General features: G+C 33.4%; 1 protein-coding gene across 1 annotated transcript in view; it reads left to right on the top strand.

Moving 5' to 3' along the window:
- LOC125062249 (forkhead box protein F1-like) overlaps positions 1 to 21697 on the top strand; it is a 30860-nt gene that overhangs the window by 7701 nt on the left and 1462 nt on the right. The gene's annotated exons all lie outside the window — the stretch shown is intronic.

Genomic DNA, 21697 nt, shown 5'->3' with positions numbered 1-21697 from the left:
ACATATGTATATGTATATAAACGTGACATATGAGTTTGCAGGAATTATTAAGAAATTTTCAATCAACATTTAATTTACATTTATTTAGTTGACAATCTCAGTAGTGAAACCAAATTAATTTTTAATCTTTTAATTTCTGGAAGTAAGTCGTGGTCCATAGATAGTAGGTTACTTTCCTTGGAATTCAATCAATCATGTTATCGCCAAATTTTTTTGTAATCAGAGCACACTTATTTATATCAATTTAAACACAAATTTAAAGCACTTTTATTATTATTATTAATTAACTCTACTTATATCGTATCAGCCACAAGAAAGTGCATTGCCGTGCATTCGATTACTAGGGAGCCATAAACGGCTTGTAGTGGAAGCTTAGGGCAACCCCCCCCCCCCCCCCCCCCCAGAAGCCAAAAAGGGATGAGATTTAAACGCATTCATTGTATAGTAACGCTTATTTATTATATTTTATGAGAGCATACCCAACAAATAGTTATTGATTTGTTTTTTACATAAAATAACCGTTATGCCTTTATATAAGGGAATCATAAATACACAGCTGTATTTAAGAAATGTCTTTTAATTTCGCTTTACTAAATTATTAGTCCTTTTTATTTGACTCATAATTTATTTACTTAATAATACTTTACTTTGTATTCGTCATTGTACGTACACACGTAATAATATCAACCTGCATATATAATGTGCGTGCATATAAACTTTCGACAACGACACGTAGATGTGCAATATTTAGCATTTCAGTCACTAGGAAGTTATAGATAACGTAGAGGTTGGAAAATGCAAGCCTTCCGCAAAACTAGGTGTTTGTAGTTGAAATGTCGAAGGTGAATGTGTAAAGTGACGTTCCACTGCAAGTTCAATCTCGCAATATCCAATACAGACAGGGCTTGCATTTTGACGTGACAACGTCTTATAAATCGATGGAGCCGGCTGCACGCACGAAAAAACATGACTCATGCGACGTTACCTCGCTCTGAGGCGTTCCATTTAAGGCTTGAAGTGCAATCGAGAGCGCGAAGCGACAGAGAGGCACAATCGGACTCCGCGCTCTTCAGCGTTCGGCATCTGTCTCTCTCCTACTTGAGTGAGCGATTCGTGACATTGCACGTTCAACTATCGTCAGTAAACCGACTTTACAGACAACCGCTTTTTTTGAACTTAACTTTGTCTTGGTATGTTTTGGTCTTTGACCTTATGAAATATTTTTGGGTTAAAATAGGACTTCCATTTTGATTTTATGGGGCGATCAACGTACTGCTCTCCCTTCCCACCTTGGCTACTTCCTCCCAATGGCTGGGTATTTTGATTTTACCAAGAGGGCTTAGCAATCTGTCTGGTATCCCAGATGCGATTCTAAATATAAAATAAAATTGTATTTAAAATAAAAATCTCTATGACTCTTTCTAATGGATGATTGCAATACTATACCTAGTATCCAATTATCTATTAATTCGTTCGTACTTAAGTAAAACTTAACTTAAGAAATCTGATTGAGGAAATAGTATTTAAGAAATAAAGCGTACACAGTTTGTTCTAGCTAGGGTTGCTGCGTGTAATTTAAAATAAATAAAAAAGAGTAAACTTTGCCCTCAAGTAATAATTAGTTATATTTCTTAATTTAAAGAAATTGATCGATAAATAATTAATTAATTAATAACATGACCGGAAAGTTTAAGTTAGGCCTTGGCGAAAAGTTTATTGATAGTTACCAGGATTCCATACAAGCGCAGAGGGTTACGAGTTTACAAGTTTCAAGGCTATATGCAGTTTAAACTGAAAGTGAAAAGCAGCGAACGCGTTCAATACTTCGTGAATTATAAGCGCCGCGTAGTAGTCGCATACTAACCTCCATTCACCTGCACCTGAAAATGAATATACGTATACTGACGGACTCGTAAACTGCATCAAACTCTAGGATTACTTTAAAATGATTTTTTTAATGAGTATGCAAACTTTTTAGTTTAAATTATATAAATAGGGAGAGACTGGCCCTTAATCTTAAGCTAAAAAAAGCAATATTTAAAAAAGGAACTGCAGTAAAACAAATGAATATAGCCGAGAAAAGAGAATTTACTCGTATCAGATTTGCGTGTTTTTTTAAATTGATTCTTATTCTTTTGACAATTGAATTATTGTTACCAGCAGAATTGTTGGGTTAGCTTTTTAACTCATCGAGAGTTTCTGAACCATAATATGGATACTTTGTCCGAACAAGCTGCTCAAATTGTAGCATTGGTGCGGGAGGGCTTGGATCAACGAACGATTGGTAGAAATTTTAATTTTAACCACTCTACGGTTTCTAGAATATACAGAAGGTTTGTGGAGACAGGTTCTTACAAAAGGAGACGTGGTACAGGCTGAGAATTGTTACAAATTCCATGCGAAATCGTTTCCTCACGTCAGTTAACATCAAAACAGAGCATAATGAAGTGCGTGGAGTAAACGTTAGGGCACGAACAATAAGAATAAGGTTAAAGGAAGCGGATATTACCTTTTAAACCAGCAAATGGTCAAAAGTTGTATGTAGCTCACAGACAAGCTCGTTTAAGATTTGCGCGTGATCACCTAAATTGGACAGATAAGCAATGGGCCTCCGTATTGTTCACAGACGAGTGTAGGACATTTTTATATGGTCGCAGAAGAGTCTATCGTCGACGTATTAGCCAACACGCAGCCCGGATCTTAATCCCATTGAACATCTTTGAGACCATTTAAAAAGAGCTGTATATGCGATAAATCCTGTGCCTACGACAGTGGCACAACTAAGAACAGCACTTTCAGAAGAATGGGACAATATTCCCCAAAATGTTTTAAGAACCCTAATCAAATCTATGCGGAACCGATTAGAATCCATAATAAGGGCACGCGGAGGTATTACACCTTATTAAAACATAAAAAAACCCTTGCATAAAACTTGTGTCTGTTGTTAAAACCAATTTTTGGTTAAAAGTTTTAAGGTCCCTTCCAGTACACAAACTTAAACTTAAGGATATGATCCTACGCTGTTTTAAAGTTAACGAACCCATGTAGACGTTTCAATTTAAGTCTGTGTAGAAAGTTTGCATACTTGGTTAAAATATTTATTTCAAAGTAGTTTTTTACTTTGATGCAGTTTATGAGTCCGTCAGTGTATATTATAAGGGAATCATAAAATAAATAGCGGTATTTATGAATAAAAGTGCATTAATTCTTTTAACTACGCTTTACTAAATCATTTTTTATTTCATTTTACTGATTAAACTTGATTTTGTAGAACTTCATACGCAGTCATGCGCAAATAGTCTTTAACTTCTAGCTACGGTTGCTGCGTGTAATAAAACATATTATAAAAAAAAAGGGTGCGTGTACTTATGTAGGCACGTAAGAAGTTATACTTCTTTGGCATTATTAAATTGATTGCATGCAAATAATTAATTACAATTAAATAATCAAAGATTGGAAAAGGAGTTATTATAGTCAATAAAGTTCAGTTTACATTTGAAAAATTAAATAAATAAATATTTATTATTACTCTTACATTAAGTGTATCATAAATTTTATTATTATTTGAATGTTGTTTTTAAATTATTTCCAATGCCGTAGCATCTTCCGTGGGCAACTTCATTCTGTTAATTTTGTGTCACGGTGCGCATCGTAAAATTTCACTCTCATCAATTTTTCATAACGCGCCTAAAGATACAATTTTACCTTAAATTATTCCTTTTCTATATTTTTAGTTTACAAATAAAACGATTTTTTAATGTCGCCTAGAAACCGTTTGATTTTTTTTTTAATTTGTCTCAGAAAGAACCAACTAAGCCCTAGGCGAAAAGTTTATTAACAGTTACAAAGACTGCATACCAGAGCGAAGGTTTTATACTAGGGCCAGAGAATTTCAATTGTCCGGAATTGTAAAATGCACTTCATGTTTACGACATATAGAAGTGCAATGATTTGCATAGCAGTCACTAGGAAGTTATAAATCCTAGAGGGTGGACAATGCAAGCCTTCCGCCAACTGGGTGTTTGAAGTTGGAATGGGGAAGGTGGCGTTGGACTGCAATTTCTACCTCGCAACATCCAAATACATTGCATGACTTTTTGAAGTGAAACTTTTAGGCGCATGAAGGTAAAATTTTTACGGAACGTCACGAAGATGTGCAGCGTTTTTGTTTGTTCGGCGATTGAGCCCGATTTAGAGAGAGAAGGGTGAATTACCACTTTAAAATTAAATAGAAATTCTACTTTAAAATTTCGTAAAGAGAATTTATAAAATATTAGTATTTTATATTTTATGCAAAATAATTTATTGAAATCCTCAAATGACGAATTGTAAATTAAAATGCCACGTGTCAAAGAAATAAATTTAAAAAAATAAATTTATTTTGTATATATTTTCGACACTTAATATTTTAATGACAATTAAATTAATTAAATTGCATATTCATTTAATAACATAATATCTTCCTTTTTCCCTCCAACTAAGGCTCGTAAATCTAAAGTTTAAGATTTGTATAAATAAGAACAAGAGTTAAAAATTTGTTTGCCAAAGAAGTTTCACTTCTGACATGTGTACTTTGTACGCACGCGCTTTTTTTACTAAATAAGTAATTGGAACTTATTAAATATTGTTGGTATAATAGTGTTGCATTTTGATTTTAAGTGGGGATCAACGTATTGCAAGCTTTCCATTCCACTTTCGCTACTCCCAACTGCTGGCTTTTTTGAAGATTGCCAGATTCGGTTCTGCATACATAAGATTCCGATATTAATTTAATTTAATTTAAAATAAAAATCTGTATGATTCTTTTTTAATGGGCAGTAAAAAAGTATCTAAATAATGATTAAAATATAAAGGAAAGGCTATATAAAATATTATCTATTAATTAGCTCATTCATTTGCATGTAGTATTTACAAAATAAAAACGTGAACACATAAGTTTGTTCTAGCTAGGGTTGCTGTGTGTAATATTAAAAAAAGCAAATTTGCCCTCAAGTAATTCCTTGCTTATGTTTCTTACTTTATCAATAAAGATTAATAAACCGATTGATTTTAAATTAATTTATTAATTTACACGGAAACTATTAATGGCAGGCCTTGGCGAAAAGTTTATTGATAGTTACCAGGACTGCATACAAGCGCAGAGGGTTAAACTTCGAGTTTACAAGTTTCAAGGCTGTGCAAGTTTAAACTGAAAGTTGGTACTGCAAGAAAAGCAGTGTCACTTTGCTTGCAGTGCCAGTTAGTTACACGCACACATCAATATTTAAAAGTAATATATAAATAACTAAGAAATTGTATTAGGGGCCGTTCAAGTATTACTTACGTAAGCAGATTTACTGCAATTTATCTCCCCCCCCCCCTCCTCTCTTGTGAGCAAAAGGAAGCAAAGCTCTCAAAAATAAAAGTACATACACGTATTAATTTTTTGTAGGAATCCTCGAAAATGCATTTCGTTATCAAGCATATACAATGTGTGGGTAAATATGTGTAAAAAATTAAATAATTACTGTTGACGTGAGAAAACTTGGAAATATATTTTTTTATTATTTTAGTCATAGTTGTTGTACATATGTAATTTCAAATAGCTTAAATATCTCAAAAGATGTAATCAAGATTTATTAGGTCTTGAGTCATCTTCGTTTTCAAACATTTAGATGAAAAACAAAGTTTTGTTTATTTATTGTATAAATGTGAATTTTCTCAGTCCTCAAGCATCATACATGTCGAATGCATTTTATGTACTGGGAAAGCATAGAGTAGAAGACCAAATCAACCACACCGCGGAAGGTGGGGGGGACGCCACTTGCGCACAATGAAATTAAAAGTGAGGCATTTTCTGTAATAATTTAATTTAAAAGTTTTACATGTGTTTGATATCCATGAAAATTGCACCGTTAGGCTGCCCCTATCAAACTGTATCATCGTGAAGAAAGAAATTTCATTTTTAATATTTTTTTGATTTATATGGTGGGCTTACGGTCCCTCATTCGGTTTCAAATACTTCTGTAAATCGCGATAACCCCGATTGGTTAATCAAACCACTTCACGCGTATTTATTTATTTATAAATAGCCGCACCAACAAGGCCACACATAGAAAAACAGGATAGAAGAAGTTTTAAATTTTGCAACCAATGTGTGTCCTCGATATATAATAATTGATAATAATCAAAAAGTCTACACAGGCAACAATACTATTGGGTCACAAAACAAAAGACCTCAAATTACAAATTACCTCAAATATAAACATAGCGCCATAACCTACCCTAGTCGGTAGTCGAAATTCTACTACTTGGAGTCTCAGACTGGGGTAGACTAAACCTAGTCCGAAAACGCCTTTTGTCGATACTCCTCTTTTAGAAGACACTCTTCTTAAAGCCAAAACCAGCATTGGAATACTTGTCGTTGACATATCGAACGACGTTGAGTTTCGCGGTCACCTGGAAGGAAAGCCTAAATTAGCCTCGAAAAAGTTTGGTGTGCTCAGCAAGGCAAGACTGTACGTCACTCCGGGCCACCGCTTGCAACTTTATGAAGCGCAAATTCAGCCACACATGGAGTACTGTTCTTACCTCTGGGCTCCCCAGTACCTGCTCCTTCCACTTGACCGTATTCAACGAAGAGCGGTTCGACTCGTCGACGACCAATCCCTCTCCGAGCGGCTTGACCCTTTGGCGTTGCGTAGAGATGTGGGGTCACTCTAAATCTTCTACCGCATTTACCATGGAGAGTGTTGAGAGGAGTTGTTCATCTTCGGACGTCGAGGCAGAATACGAAATTCCACCCGTATCACCTCGACGTCCGCCGTTCCACAACTGGGACTTCGGGTCCTTCAAGAAAAGAGCGTACTGATTCTTAAAAGGCCGAAAGGTTGAATGAAGCGTAGAATCCCAAATTTAGCGACATCGGCGCTACCGATAATAAAAGAACTACAGTTACAGAAGCCTAAATGATATTTTAGAAGCCAATCACAACTCACCAGTCCGTCCATTCTTCGATTTATCCCATTACCCATCGCTTCCATTATCTCTGGTTTAAAAGTTTATCTTTTAAATAAATTCAGAATTAAACTTGGGATTTCGCCGGTAACTTCTTTATAATTATTAGTAACCTTATTATTAGTAGTTGGTGAGAGCTTGATGCCAGCATTGGAAATCATTTGTGTGGTTACATTGTTACGCTATTGTATTGAATAAAATGGGCATTCATTCACTTCATTTGCAATAAACAAATTATCCCTTCAGTTCTCCTGTTACAGAGACCAGTCTCTCACATAGACTTTCAAATGTTATCATCTTAGTTTAATCATAATAACCTTGTATGTATATTGTATATGTGAGAGAAGAAATAAAGATTATTTATTATTATTAATAAAATAAAGATTAGTTAACCGGCCTGTCGAGTTAAATGTGGTTTCTCAGACAACTTTCATTTGTTTGAAGGTCAGATGTACGACCCTAGGAATACGTCATACAAACGTCACTCTGATGCAGGCTGCAAGTTTCTGGATGACTGCGCAGCAGCGAAGTTATTGACGTATTTTTAGACTGATATTACCAGGATCCAATAGATATCGAGTAGTTACTTGTAAATTGCAGCCAGTAATGGGAATAACATACGCTACCGTACAAAAAAAATAAGAAAATTATTAATGATTGTAATTTTTAAAAAAAATTAGTAAAAAGCTGGTCCTATCGCTAACATCAGTTTCAGTTTTCAGAGAAACCAGAAGTGTAAAAAAATTGTTTCTTATAAATTATTACGTCTCGATCTCTCATACATTGTACGCGAAATTACCAAATTCACGTTGCAGTCTTAACTTTCTTATTCAATGAACACTCTTATTTATATCCACATATCTCAATAATACAACCCTATACGATTCTTGGTCTTAGATTACTAAAAGCGACTGGCCCGGTTTGTGAGGGATACTTGCTGTGTCAAATATCTTCACAAACTAACAATGGGCATGGAAAGGCGTATGTTGTACTTTGTATGACGAACTTCTAGGGTCCTGCATCTGACCTTCAAACAAAAGAAAGTTGTGTGAGAAACAACACTTAACTCGACAGGCCCGTTAACTAATCTTTATTTTACGCAACCGCCGCATCGCATGTCGGGAAGCGGATACGATGCTGCTGCTACCGCATCCCGCCTAAGGCGATTGTTGGTGACGCCTTGGGGTTTTAGTGGGTATGAACAATCGCGAGTCCCACATAACCCTCCCGCACTAAGCAGTCGCACCGCAGTAGGGTATGCGCAATGTATATAACAAAGTAAAAAAAAGACCAAGAACCTGCGATTTCAGCGTTAAGTCGCAATCTTAAACTTAGTGGGCAACTTCATACTGATAATTTTGTGTCACGGTGCGCGCGCATCGTAAAATTTCACTCTCATAAATTTTTCATAACGCGCCTAAAGAAGTATAACTTCAAAAACTTTCTTAAACTGTCACATATGCCATATACCCTAATTTGATACACACCAATAATTTGTTAAAAGTAATAAGTATTTAAAGCATAAGGGGAAATAAATAAAAGCTAATTGAAATGTGAAAGGTAACTAAATATCTAAGCTACAGTATTCGTAGCTCCGCGTAGCATACCCTTGTTGAAATTTACTTTTAAAATCTATAATCATAGCATATTTATAAAGTTTAAAACACTTATTATTTTACCTAAATTAGTTATAGGCTTCAGCGTGTGACTCTAATTGAGTTCGTAGTCCACCAATAGATTTTCTATATGCGCATGTGAAGGAAAACATAGAGGAAACCGTCATGGAGGCTGTACACCCACTTGCCTATTAGAAAAACAATGACCACGAAAGATATACAAATTCTGAGGTTCAGATCGAAATTTTTGTAACGCCACTTGGATTCTGTATTTTTTTTTGGATGTTCATGAAAGAATACAAACAAAATCAGTTTAGATAAAAAGTGTAGATGCTACAATCAAATAATTCAATAATTATACACCCATGGCTTAACATATATAAGCCTTGGAGATCTTTTTATATGTAAATAACATAAAAATGTAATTTAAAATTTTTCTTACATATAGAAATTATATAATAATTAATATCTTATTTTTTATATACTATTTTCTATATAATTTCTAGAAGACAGACGATGCTGTACCAGGATGGCATAAGTAAATAGGTTATTCTATTATTTCGCTCATAGGTAGTTTCTTAAGAGTATCAAGTTATATAAGTCTAATGTGAAATAACAATTTTTTTATGCTTCTGTGGCAAAGATCGGTCAAGATGGAAGCTAACATAGCTTTATTTAAGATTTCATACTTATTTAGACTGGTAACAATTTTACATTTTGCACTTTGGCACATCGTAGCCATCACGAATGCAGCTTAGATATTGAATTTTATTTGGAATCAATATGATTTTTATCCAGCACCCATCTCATGTTACAATACAGTCTCTCACTCACACGTCATACTAGAAAATGGTCACTTTCACTTTCAATTTGCGCAGCTATCAATACATATATACATGATACATATTACATACATACCCTAGACACATGCTAGATAAAATAACATAACATAATAACAACCTCTTACAGAATCATATTTTCCTGGTAATTCGTACTAAAAATAAATGCAGTTTCGATATTCATCCAGTGCCGGATTAAGCGAGCGCGGGGCCAGCAAATGCCTAGGGGCCCTTGGTTTGCTTTAGGTTTTCAAGTTAAGGTTATTAAATAAAACAAAACTGTTACAAATAAACTTTTCTGTTTTCAGCAACTAAAATAAGCGTTCTAGGATTCCGTTCCACGTTAGTGTCCTGTTTCTAACTTATTCATCGTTGAAAGTAAGCTTTATTATGGCACTTCGCTATTTGATCAACTTTATTGAAAATGTCTCCTAAAACTTGTTTAATACTATTAAAGCGCAAAAAAGCGCCTTCGTAGCATCGGCTCGGGCTGACCAACTCGTATCTAAGACGACCCCATCGATAGGTAGAAGCCTTAATTTGCATGATTGTTAATAAAGGAAATATGCATCTTGATGTGTTCAGCTATGGGCTATTAATTCGAACAAGCCTAAATTAAATATTTTCCGTTCAGAAACGGTAATATTACTACTATCATATTATGTTCAATGAGATGCAACTTCTGTATTTTCTGATTAACTTTCTATAGCTTAAGGAACAGCAACATCACTCTGAACATTAAAATACTCGATCAGCTTACGTGTTTTGATTCTTCGTGCTTCGTCCTAATACTCATAATCTATGTTTCATAATAAATGAACCAACCACAGTGGACATTTAAATAGTTCGCCTGTTTCCTCGAAATACTTATAATCGATATTATATTAAAATCGACTAGAAAAGTACAATCTCGGCTACGTAAACTCGCATAATAAATGTATACCTATTTAAAAATAAAGAACATGCTAATCTAAATTTATCGATTATAATTAAAATTTGAAAATTTACGTTAAGAAGTTAAATACTTCCTTATTTTTACGATTAAACTTGACGAAGTCGAGTTTAATTTTATGTGGAAGTGAAGCATAGTCTAAGCGCTTCGCGTTAAAGGTATGCAAGATGTTTTACGCTCCCATCTAAATTAATACTTTTTTCATTGCGGTCAGGCGTTGGAGCGCGGGGCCCCTAAATTCGCCGGGCCCCTAGCATTTTCTACTCGTTCTACGTGGCTAATCCGGCACTGTATTCATCCCTGACAGTGAAGTTATAATGATCAGGAGGCAACCCTATAAGGAATATTCTTTACCTACGTAGTAATGATAATAATAATAACTAATAATTGATTATTCGAAAGAGTCTTTTTTCCAAAAGAAACAAAATCTAAATTGGACAAAAGACATATTTGAGTCGTTTCTTAAAAAATAAATAAAAACTGCGTGCGTACAAAGTATACAAAGTACAGTGTCAGAAGTGAAACTTCTTTGGCAAACTAATTTGTCTTGTTCATATTTATACAAATCTAAAACCTTATTTTTCCGAGACTTAGAGGAAGGGATCATCATTTTATTTATTTTTAATTATTTTTATTATTACTTTATAGGTTAAGAAAATTGTAAATACTGTTTTTGTGTAAATAAAAATATAATATTTTGTAATATTAAGATCTTTAAACATACTTATTTGTTCTGCTTTCTGTTATTGTGATGTAAATAAAGTATTATTAAATCATTAACTCAGTCATTTTTCAAATGTAAACTGAACTTTATTGACTATAATGACTCCTTTTCCAGTCTTTGATTATTTAATTTGAATTAATTATTTGCATGCAATCAAAAACTATTTTTTATAATGCCAAAGAAGTATAACTTCTTACGCGCGTACACACGCACCCTTTTTTTTATGTTTATGAAAGGATACAAAATCAGTCTAGATAAAAAGTGTAAATGCTACAATCAAATAATTCAAATTATACACCCATATATGGCTTAACATAGACAATAAGGTCTTGGACATCTTTTTATTTGTAAATAACATAAAAATGTAATTCAAAAATTTTTCTTACATTTTAATTATATAAATTATATAATAATATGCTTATTTATTTATATATACCATTTTCTATATAATTTCTAGAAGACAGACGATACTGTACCAGGAAAGCATTAGTAAATAGGTTATGCTATTATTTCGCTCATTGGAAATATCTCAAGAGTATCAAGTTATATCGGGTGTTTTTTTTAGAGGTATAGAACTTTAAATTGCAATAAAACAACGATGGATTATTGGAATGACATGATTTTTTTTTTATTTGAAAGATAATCTTGTGGCATTACATTTAAAATACGATTTCTGGCATATGACTGCCACGGCTGGCTCGGATATAGTCCAATCTGGATGTCCAATTTTCGATGACTTTTTTCAACATTTGTGGCCGTATATCGGCAATAACACGGCGAATGTTGTCTTCCAAATAGTCAAGCGTTTGTGGCTTATCCGCATAGACCAATGACTTTACATAGCCCCACAGAAAATAATCTAGCGGTATTAAATCTCTAGATCTTGGAGGCCAATTCACAGGTCCAAAACGTGACCAAACGTGTCTTTCAATAAATCGATTGTGGCACGAGCTGTGTGACATGTTGCGCCGTCTTGTTGAAACCACAGCTCTTGGACATCATGACTGTTCAATTCAGGAATGAAAAAGTTAGTAATCATGTCTCTATACCGATCACCATTGACTGTAACGTTCTGGCCATTATCGTTTTTGAAGAAGTATGGACCAATGCTGCCACCAGCCCATAAAGCGCACCAAACAGTCAGTTTCCTGGATGTAACGGTGTTTCGACATACACTTGAGGATTAGCTTCACTCCAAATGCGGCAGTTTTGTTTGTTGACGTAGCATTCAACCAGAAGTGCGCTTCATAGCTAAATAAAATTCGCTTATGAACATCGGGAACAACGGACGGGAAAATTGGACATCCAGATTGGACTATATCCGAGCCAGCCGTGGCAGTCATATGCCAGAAATTATATTTAAAATGTAATGCCACAAGATTATCTTTCAAATAAAAAAAAAATCATGTCATTCCAATAATCCATCGTTGTTTTATTGCAATTTAAAGTTCTATACCTCTAAAAAAAACACCCGATATAAGACTAATGTGAAATACCAAACTTTTTATGCTTCTGTGGCAGAGATCGGTCAAGATGGAAGCGAACATAGCTTTATTTATGATTTCATACTTATTTAGACTGGTAACAATTTTGCACTTTGGTACATCGTAGCCATCACGAATGCACCTTAGATATTAAATTTTATTTGGAATCAATATGATTTTAATCCAGCACCCATCTCATGTTTCAATACAGTCTCTCACTCACACATTATACTAGAAAACGGTCACTTTCGCTATCAATTTGCGCAGCTATCAATACATATACACGTTATACATATTACATGCATAGTGCATACCCTGTACACATGCTAGATAAAATAACATAACATAATAACAACCTCTTACAGAATCATATTTTCCTGGTAATTCGTACTAAAAATAAATGCAGTTTCGATATTCATCCAGTGCCGGATTAAGCCAGCGCGAGGCCAGCAAATTCTGCCTAGGGGCCCTTGGTTTGCTTTGCTTGGTTAGGTTTTCAAGTTAAGGGTATTAAATAAAACAAAACTGTTACAAATAAACTATTCTGGGTAAATTTAGAGATAACACTATCAATATCGACTTTCTTTCTCTCTTCGAAAGTGAGATGATTAAGACGGTCTTGGCCCATCGTGTTCCTTAATTTATTTTTAATACCATTTAATTCCGTTCCACGTTATTGTCATTATTTCTGTTTCTAACTTATTCATCGTTGAAAGTAGTCGTAAGCTTTATTATGGCACTCCGCTATTTGATCAACTTTATTGAAAATGTCTTCTAAAACTTGTTTAATAGTGATAAAACTGCAAAAAAGCGCCTTCGTAGCATCGGATCGGGCTGACCATCTCGTATCTAAGACTACCCCATCGATATGTAGAAGCCTTAATTTTCATGATTGTTAATAATGGAAATATATATGTATTGATATGTTCAGCTATGGGCTATTAATTCTAACAAGCCTATATTAAATAATTTCCATTCAGAAACGGTAATATTACTACTATCATATTATGTTCAATGAGATGCAACTTCTGTATTTTCTGATTTACTTTCTGTAGCTTTAGGAACAGCAACATCACTCTGAACATTAAAATACTCGATCAGCTTACGTGTTTTGATAGAACAGCTTCGTCCTATACCGTAAAGATATTCAAGAAAATTTCATGTGTGAAAATTCAACGTTTCATGTGAACACATAAAACACCTTGCTCTTAATCTACCATCACTAGGTTTTAATAATCTCGAAACAAAAAAAGGTCAGCTGTATTTACTCATAATGACTCATAATCTATGTTTCATAATAAATGAACCAACCACAGTGGACATTTAAATAGTTCGCCTGTTTCCTCGAAATACTTATAATCGATATTATATTAAAATCGACTAGAAAAGTACAATCTCGGCTACGTAAACTCGCAAAATAAATGTATACCTATTTAAAAATAAAGAACATGCTAATCTAAATATATCGATTATAATTAAAATTTGAAAATTTACGTTAAAAAGTTAAATACTTCCTTATTTTTACGATTAAACTTGACGAAGTCGAGTTTAATTTTATGTGGAAGTGAAGCATAGACTAAGCGCTTCGCGTTAAAGGTATGCAAGATGTTTTACGCTCCCATCTAAATTAATACTTTTTTCATTACGGTCAGGCGTTGGAGCGCGGGGCCCCTAAATTCGCGGGGCCCGTAGCATTTTCTACTCTTGCTACGTGGCTAATCCGGCACTGTATTCATCCCTGACTGTGAAGTTATAAAGACCAGGAGGCAACCCTATAAGGAATATTCTTTACCTACGTGGTAATGATAATAATAATAACTAATAATGGATAATTCGAAAGAGTCTTTATTCCAAAAAAAAATCATAATTGGACAAAAGACATATTTGAGGCGTTTATTAAAAAATAAATAAAAAGTGCGTGCGTACAAAGTATACAAAGTACAGTGTCAGAAGTGAAACTTCTTTGGCTAACTAATTTGTCTTGTTCATATTTATACAAATCTAAAGCTTTAGATTTCCGAGACTTAGAGGAAGGGAAAAAGCAAGATATGTTAGGAATTTAATTAATTTAATTGTCATTAAATTATTTTAAAAGTGTCGAAAATTAATACAAATTATAAATTTAATTTTTTAAATTTATTTCTTCGATAATAAAAACACGTGGCATTTTCATTTAAATTTCGTCATTTGAGATTTCAGCAAATTATTTGGCATAAAATATAAAATAATATTTCATAAATTCTCTTAACGAAATTTTAAACATAGAATTTCTATAAGGTACACCCTTCTCACTCTCTGTCAATCGGTCTCTATCGCTCTCTCCCTTTTCTTCGACAAAAATGCTGCACATCGACAAAATTTTACTCTCATCGCCTAAAGAACTTCAAAAATATTAAATATGTGCTTTTTGCACTTCTTAGCCGTCACGAAGGTTGAATCAAAAAGATAAACATTGATGTTCAATTTTTTTAACCAGTACCCAACTCATGTTTTAATACAGTCTCTCTCTCTCACATCATACTAGAAAACGGTCACTTTCGCTATCAATTTGCGCAGCTATCAATACATATACACATGATACATACATAGTACATACCCTATACACATGATAGATAAAATAACATAACATAACAACAACCTCTTACAGAATCATATTTTCTTGGTAATTCGCATTGAAAATAAATGCAGTTTCGATATGCATCCCTGACTGTGAAGTTAAATAAAGATCAGGAGGCAACCCTGCCGAAATTTAATTTTATTTATTTCCAACAAAAATACAGTATAAACAATATTCTTAACCTACGTAGTAATGATAATAATATTAAATAATAATGGATAATTAGAAAGAGTCTTTATTCAAAAAGGAACAAAATCAAAATTGGAGAAAAGACATATTTGAGGTGTTTATTAAAAAAAATGTGTGCGTGTACTAGGTGTACACACGCAAGAAGTGAAACTTCTTTATGACCTTATTTTTCGAAAAATGATCTACTATATGCAACTTAACGAAATTGGTTAAATAAAGTTTAACAAAAGGCTGTTATTATCATAGACATGAATACAAATACAGTTATTTCATTTTACCTTATTACTACTAAGATTATTACAGAATTTCATTAATTGTAATAGAATTATTACTATCATTGTTATCGTTATTATATATTTTTGTTATTAATGGCTTCGAATCTCTTCGGATCAACCGTGGTAGGAACAAGAAAAAGATGGCGCGTAACCGAAAATCGTGACGATTTGCTATTTATGCTAATTATTTTGCATAACATAATATAAAATACTAATACATATTTCATAAATTCACCCTTCTCACTATCACTCAATCGGTCTCAATCGCTCTCTCCCTTTTCTTCGACAAAAATCGCTGCACATCGTGACGCTAATATTATTGTTATTGCGTTTCATCCGTACAAAATTTTACCCTCATGCGCCTTAAGAAGTTTCACTTCAAAAATATTAAATCTGTGCTTTTTGCACTTCGTAGCCGTCACGAAGGTTGAATCAAAAAGATAAACATAGATGTTCAATTTTTTTAACCAGTACCCAACTCATGTTTTAATACAGTATCTCTCACTCACACATCAAACTAGAAAACGGTCACTTTCGCTTTCAATTTGCGCAGCAATCAATAGATCACTATACATATCATGGACAAAGTAACATAACATAATAACAACCTCCTACAGAATCATATATTCCTGGCATCGAAAATGCAGTTTATGCATCCCTCCCTAAAATAACATCCAGGTGGCAACCCTGCCATATTTGACTATATTTTTTTCAAACAGAAACATTATTTATTTTCAACACACACATATAAAACAATACAGTATTTACGATATTCTTAACTTACATATTAATGATATTGGTAATAAATACAAATGGATAAATAGAAAGAGTCTCTACTCCAAACGGAACAAGACTTGGAGGAAAGACTCTTATATTTGTGGCGTTTATTCTTTTTCGCCTTGTCTGAGCGAGTTATGTGAGACGGGGCTAGAGAGACTAGATACATACATTTTTCAAATACATTTTAACACACATTTAAATGTCTCAATTTCTGTAATATTTTTGCATAATAAAAATCCGAGATATTCTTCAAAAGCATGTTAAAAGTACCTACATGCTTTTGAAGAATATCTAGTGCTGTACCTAGTTCGCTTCCATACAGTCTACTGGTCCATTGATAGCCTGATAATCTGCGTTTTATTGCTATCCATGTGTGCCGGTTTCTCAGAAGCCATACGTCCCTTACAAAGATCATAAAAGCTGCGGTAACATGTGCATTTGTGCAATGCATATACATCCATGAAGCATTGAAATGAGAATTATTTTATTACAGAATCCCATCTCTGTGGCTTAAGTGGTAATGCAATTGCAAAATCGTAATTGACAAAGAAAAGTTTCATATACATATTAAACAAGGTATAAACACGGATGAAAAGAAAGAATATCGGAAGTAATTACTGACATTGCTTTAAATCATATATACTTAATAAAACTTTTGATCAGATGTGATTAAAAACACAGGGACCAAACTTTTAAAATTTAATTGAGTTTTCTATTTTTCCATTTTCAATCATTATTTTTACAACCCTTTAAGTAATAGTCTAAATTTTCGTATTACTAAATATATTTTTCTTTGCGTAATAATTTATACACTACAACAATCTTAAGCTATAAGCGCAAAAATAAATAAAAATGACAAAAGATTTTACGAGGTTTTTTGACCGTTTGATACATTTTTGTCATAATTAAATTCATGAAGAAAAAATATTAATGTATGAATAATGAAATGAATTTAATGTATGAATATAAACGTAGAAGGTATCAAGAAACGTAGATTACCCTGAATATATATTATATAGTCCATATACGGCCCACAACACCTATAAATGTTCACAGAACGTACCCGTTCTTTTAAATTGCCGATTTATAGCGTCTGCACAACGATTCCCTTTATTGGCGAGACTGATTTTACATTTCGCCTTATAAATACATCACCTCTTCGAGGTTAATGGGCACATAAATATAGCATTAGAAAATACAGTATTTCTCAATTACCGAATTGTCGCAATTATTTTTCCATTTCTCACACTTACTCAAAAGAAAAGTTAGTTTGTTCTGGCCTCAGATTGATGTGCTGTTCTTGAATAGTTTCCCTTTAATCTGAAATATGATAGCTTTCTAGGGTTGACACTAGGGGTTTCTAGGGTTTTAGTCAAAGCAGTCTCAACCAGACTCGATGTTTTCTTTTACAGTATGATTAAATTGATAATTCAATCAGCAGCTCATAGCAGCGAGTTGAACGGGAGAAAAAGTGCGAATGGTTGGGTGGATCTATTCTATCTGTTTTGTTAGAAATTTAAAACAAGAAAATAAAATTAAGTTGATACTTGACTAACTCGCCTATCTCATTATTCTAACAAACATATAGGCAACTAACTCTACCATAGTTACGTTAATTCTGGACTCATAATTTAGTAAATAATAATATGTTGATATTAAAAAAAATACCATTTTAAAACAATAAATTACAGCATGACAAATTAATGAAATATTAATGGCAAAGCTCTTTTTAAATGCGTCGTTAAAATATGAAACTATTATTAGTACGTGTTGAGTTAACGTATAGACAAGCGTGCGTATGACTTTACTATATGTGAGACGCCAACGGGCGTAGCACTCGGCAGTCTACCTACGGGTATGATCTGTTTACACTATCGCCTGCTTGTACGAAACGTTTGATCTTTATTAATGCATAGGTATTTTGAGAATTATCCGTGTGAATGCCGACATTACAAAAAATATGAGGAGTTTTAAGAACGACAACCTCAATACGATGTTTACGAACCTTGATAGCCGCGTTTATTAATTTTTTTGATTTAACATTAACTGACGTTTGTTTGAAATTCGAATTTAGTACTAAATGTTGCCAGATTGGGAAAATGTGGATGCATCGTAATCTTGAGTCATATTTATTTAACGAACCCATACATTACTAAAAAATTCTTCGCTTAATATTTTCCTAAAATACATTTATCCACATTTCATATATGTATTATTTGATTAATAGGTACTTATATTTATTATTGAGTTATCCAAACTTTGATAGTCAGTTCAAAAACACAGGCCAACAGTATTATATTGTCCTTATAATAGTATCAATAATGTGAAATGTATATATTAGATTGAATTAATTCAATTGAATAATTATAACCGTGCTTTACTGTATAACAATGTTTTATAAATAACTCGACATAGACTTAAAGGCGTTCCGTCAAAAATAGCTTCAGTAATTGACACCAGTATTGATGCATATTACATTTTCCTGTAAATGTGGGAGGTCTTCTGTATTATTATTTTAATAAATGATAAAATAGTATTAGTATAACATTCGATACGATTCTTTATATAACAGTCCTCGGTTTAGGCTATGTTCTTATGTAATAGTCGCTGTTTATTCCCAACTAAAGTGATGTAATGCATAAATTAGCTTGTGACCTTAAGAAGGGATGATGCGTTATACCCTACCTCCTCAGCTTTACAAACCAGGGCAAATTGGCCGATGTGAATGGCAATTGCTGTGCCAAGGTCCATTCCAAATCATATATGGCCAAAGGGTCGCGTGGCGGTATCCGCATACCGAAAACAGCGTAGCCTGTATGTGTCCTGTATTGGGCGATAGCGGCGCCGTGGGGTTTTAGTGGCTATGCACAGAAGCGATTCCCCTAGAACCTGCCACCACGAGGCAGCCGTACCGCGGGAGATTATGCGTAACGCATTTCCCTACAAAAAAATGTCCTTCCAGAATATTTTCTTACATTAAAAATATGGTAGGGTAAATTGTAATAAATAATATTATAATTTGTATCTTCAATACAAATGTTAATTCATTTCAGACTAATTATTTATAGACAACGTTAATTCAGCTCAGTGACTTTATAATTGTTAATTTTAAATTCATGTAAAATTATTTTTGTTAAGTTTAGAGAGTAATTATTCATTTTACTCGTCGAAATTCTTGCAATTATTATAGCCTCGGGTTTTTTAAGCAGTCTTAGTGCCCCATCACAACCGCTGCAACAAATCCTGCCAATATAATCCAAACTTAAGCATTCTGATCTACCAATATGTTCTACTTCGTCAAAACTACAAATTTTGCATACGTTAAACACCACAACATTGGCATTTAAACTAGTTCATCATTTATTTCTACGATAAGCAACGTGTCCAAAATTATTGTTCAATACCAAGGTTTACTATGTAAATAAAGCTCCATAAAAGTTGTGTGTAAATACGGTATCCATAAAAAAGGCGAACAGATGCATCGGCCCAAAACATCTAACCCTTTTAGGTTACTTTTATTGTCTTGTAATTTGATATTTTACAAATTTAGTAGTCATAGATACGAAATATTGATTTTTTAAATTTTCATTCATTCAGGGTGGATCGAAGGCGCAATACCAGATATTCAACAATATTACTGTTCTCCAGTTAAATGAGTATTCTCACCAAGTATTAGTTTTTCAGGTAAAACATCAGATATCACAAAAGCGAATTTATTATAAGGTCTTTTAAGTCTTCAAAGAAATTGACACTAACAGCCGGGTATGATATAACAAAAAATAAATAGACAAAATGATTGCGCGTTTCGTTTTATTGTGAGTGACCTATAGTTTTAGTTCAATAACAAATTAAATACACTTTTTAACCAATCACTATAAAGCGATACGCGCCATCGATTTATCGATCCAGTCAAATATTGTATGAAGATTTTTTTACGCGTAAACAGCAAGAGGCGCTGTAAGATTTTTCATACAAATTTTATATTGTTGAAGATTTATAAGACACGTTTTAGGATATTATCTGAACTGCGAATGATGTTTAATTTTATTCTGGTATATTGCGTCATCGTGAATCCTTAATGCTTAGGTGGGTTTATTAAAAACGATATCTATTCGCTTATTCTACGTAAGATTTATTAAATAATGTATAGCTAACATTGCCTTGGTATAACACGAATAACAACTAAATTGGCATTCAGGATTCACATAAATCGCTGGCGAATATTTTTTTCTTATTTTGTTGATTGAACTGCTTTGCGAGTTGTGCGAATACTACATTAGTCCACACTAACCTATTACTTTTATTTTAAACGTTTAATACAATAAAAAAAAATTTTTTTTTCTCTGTTCAGATTTTACCACATTCTTACAAGGCTGAAAAATCTGACGTGACGAATCTTGAATGACGTCATTAACGATAACAATCGCGATATATCCATTATACAGTCGTCGATATTTTTATGTTGAATTGTTATGTGTACTACTCAAGATCATTCATCAACCGTCAACTTAACATGAATTTGTTCTATCGTGAACCCTCCACTTAATGCACTGTTGACAAGAGCCACAAAGAGTTCATCGAGCGAGTAATGTTACCCTTTCATCGGAATTAAATACCACTTACAACCGGATTAGTAATACTTTTAAAGGATTGGTTCATGTAACACATGTCAAGAATTACAGAAAATAGATTTGGAAATTCCAAAATTAATTCAATTGGTAGGTTTGTTTAAATTAAGGCGATTAGACCGATCAGTGAGCCGTGGGTGTGAACAGACGTGGGGCATGCACGGCGGGCGATGAGATCCGTGCAATTATAGAGCCACAGACAAATGCCGAATGTGTCGGAGATTTCACCTGATCATGGATTGTGTATCAACGCGTCAGACGTTGCCCTGAATGTTTGAGGCGGGAGGCGACTAAAAACAGAGAGTTACAGTTGTATACGCACACATTGAATGCGTAATATTTGAATACATGGTAGATACAGTCAAGAGATGATGTTAGAAATTCGTTATTTCGCGAGTTCTTCTGGAAAACTAAAAATGAACCAATGTTTTTTTATATCTTATAAAAATATTTTCTATACTTTACGAATACGATCTATTTTAAACCACTTTTGTCCGATTTAATGGAGACTGGAAGAATCCCTCCTTTTTACTTTATTACAATTTTTTTCCGCTTGCGAGAGAAATGCGGTGTTTTTACATAATCAGTAGTTAGTAC

The sequence above is a fragment of the Pieris napi genome, chromosome Z (genome assembly GCF_905475465.1).
Source record: "Pieris napi chromosome Z, ilPieNapi1.2, whole genome shotgun sequence".
Lineage (NCBI taxonomy): Eukaryota > Metazoa > Arthropoda > Insecta > Lepidoptera > Pieridae > Pieris > Pieris napi.
Note: the sequence above shows the minus strand (reverse complement) of the source record. Positions and strands in the feature narration are given on the sequence as shown.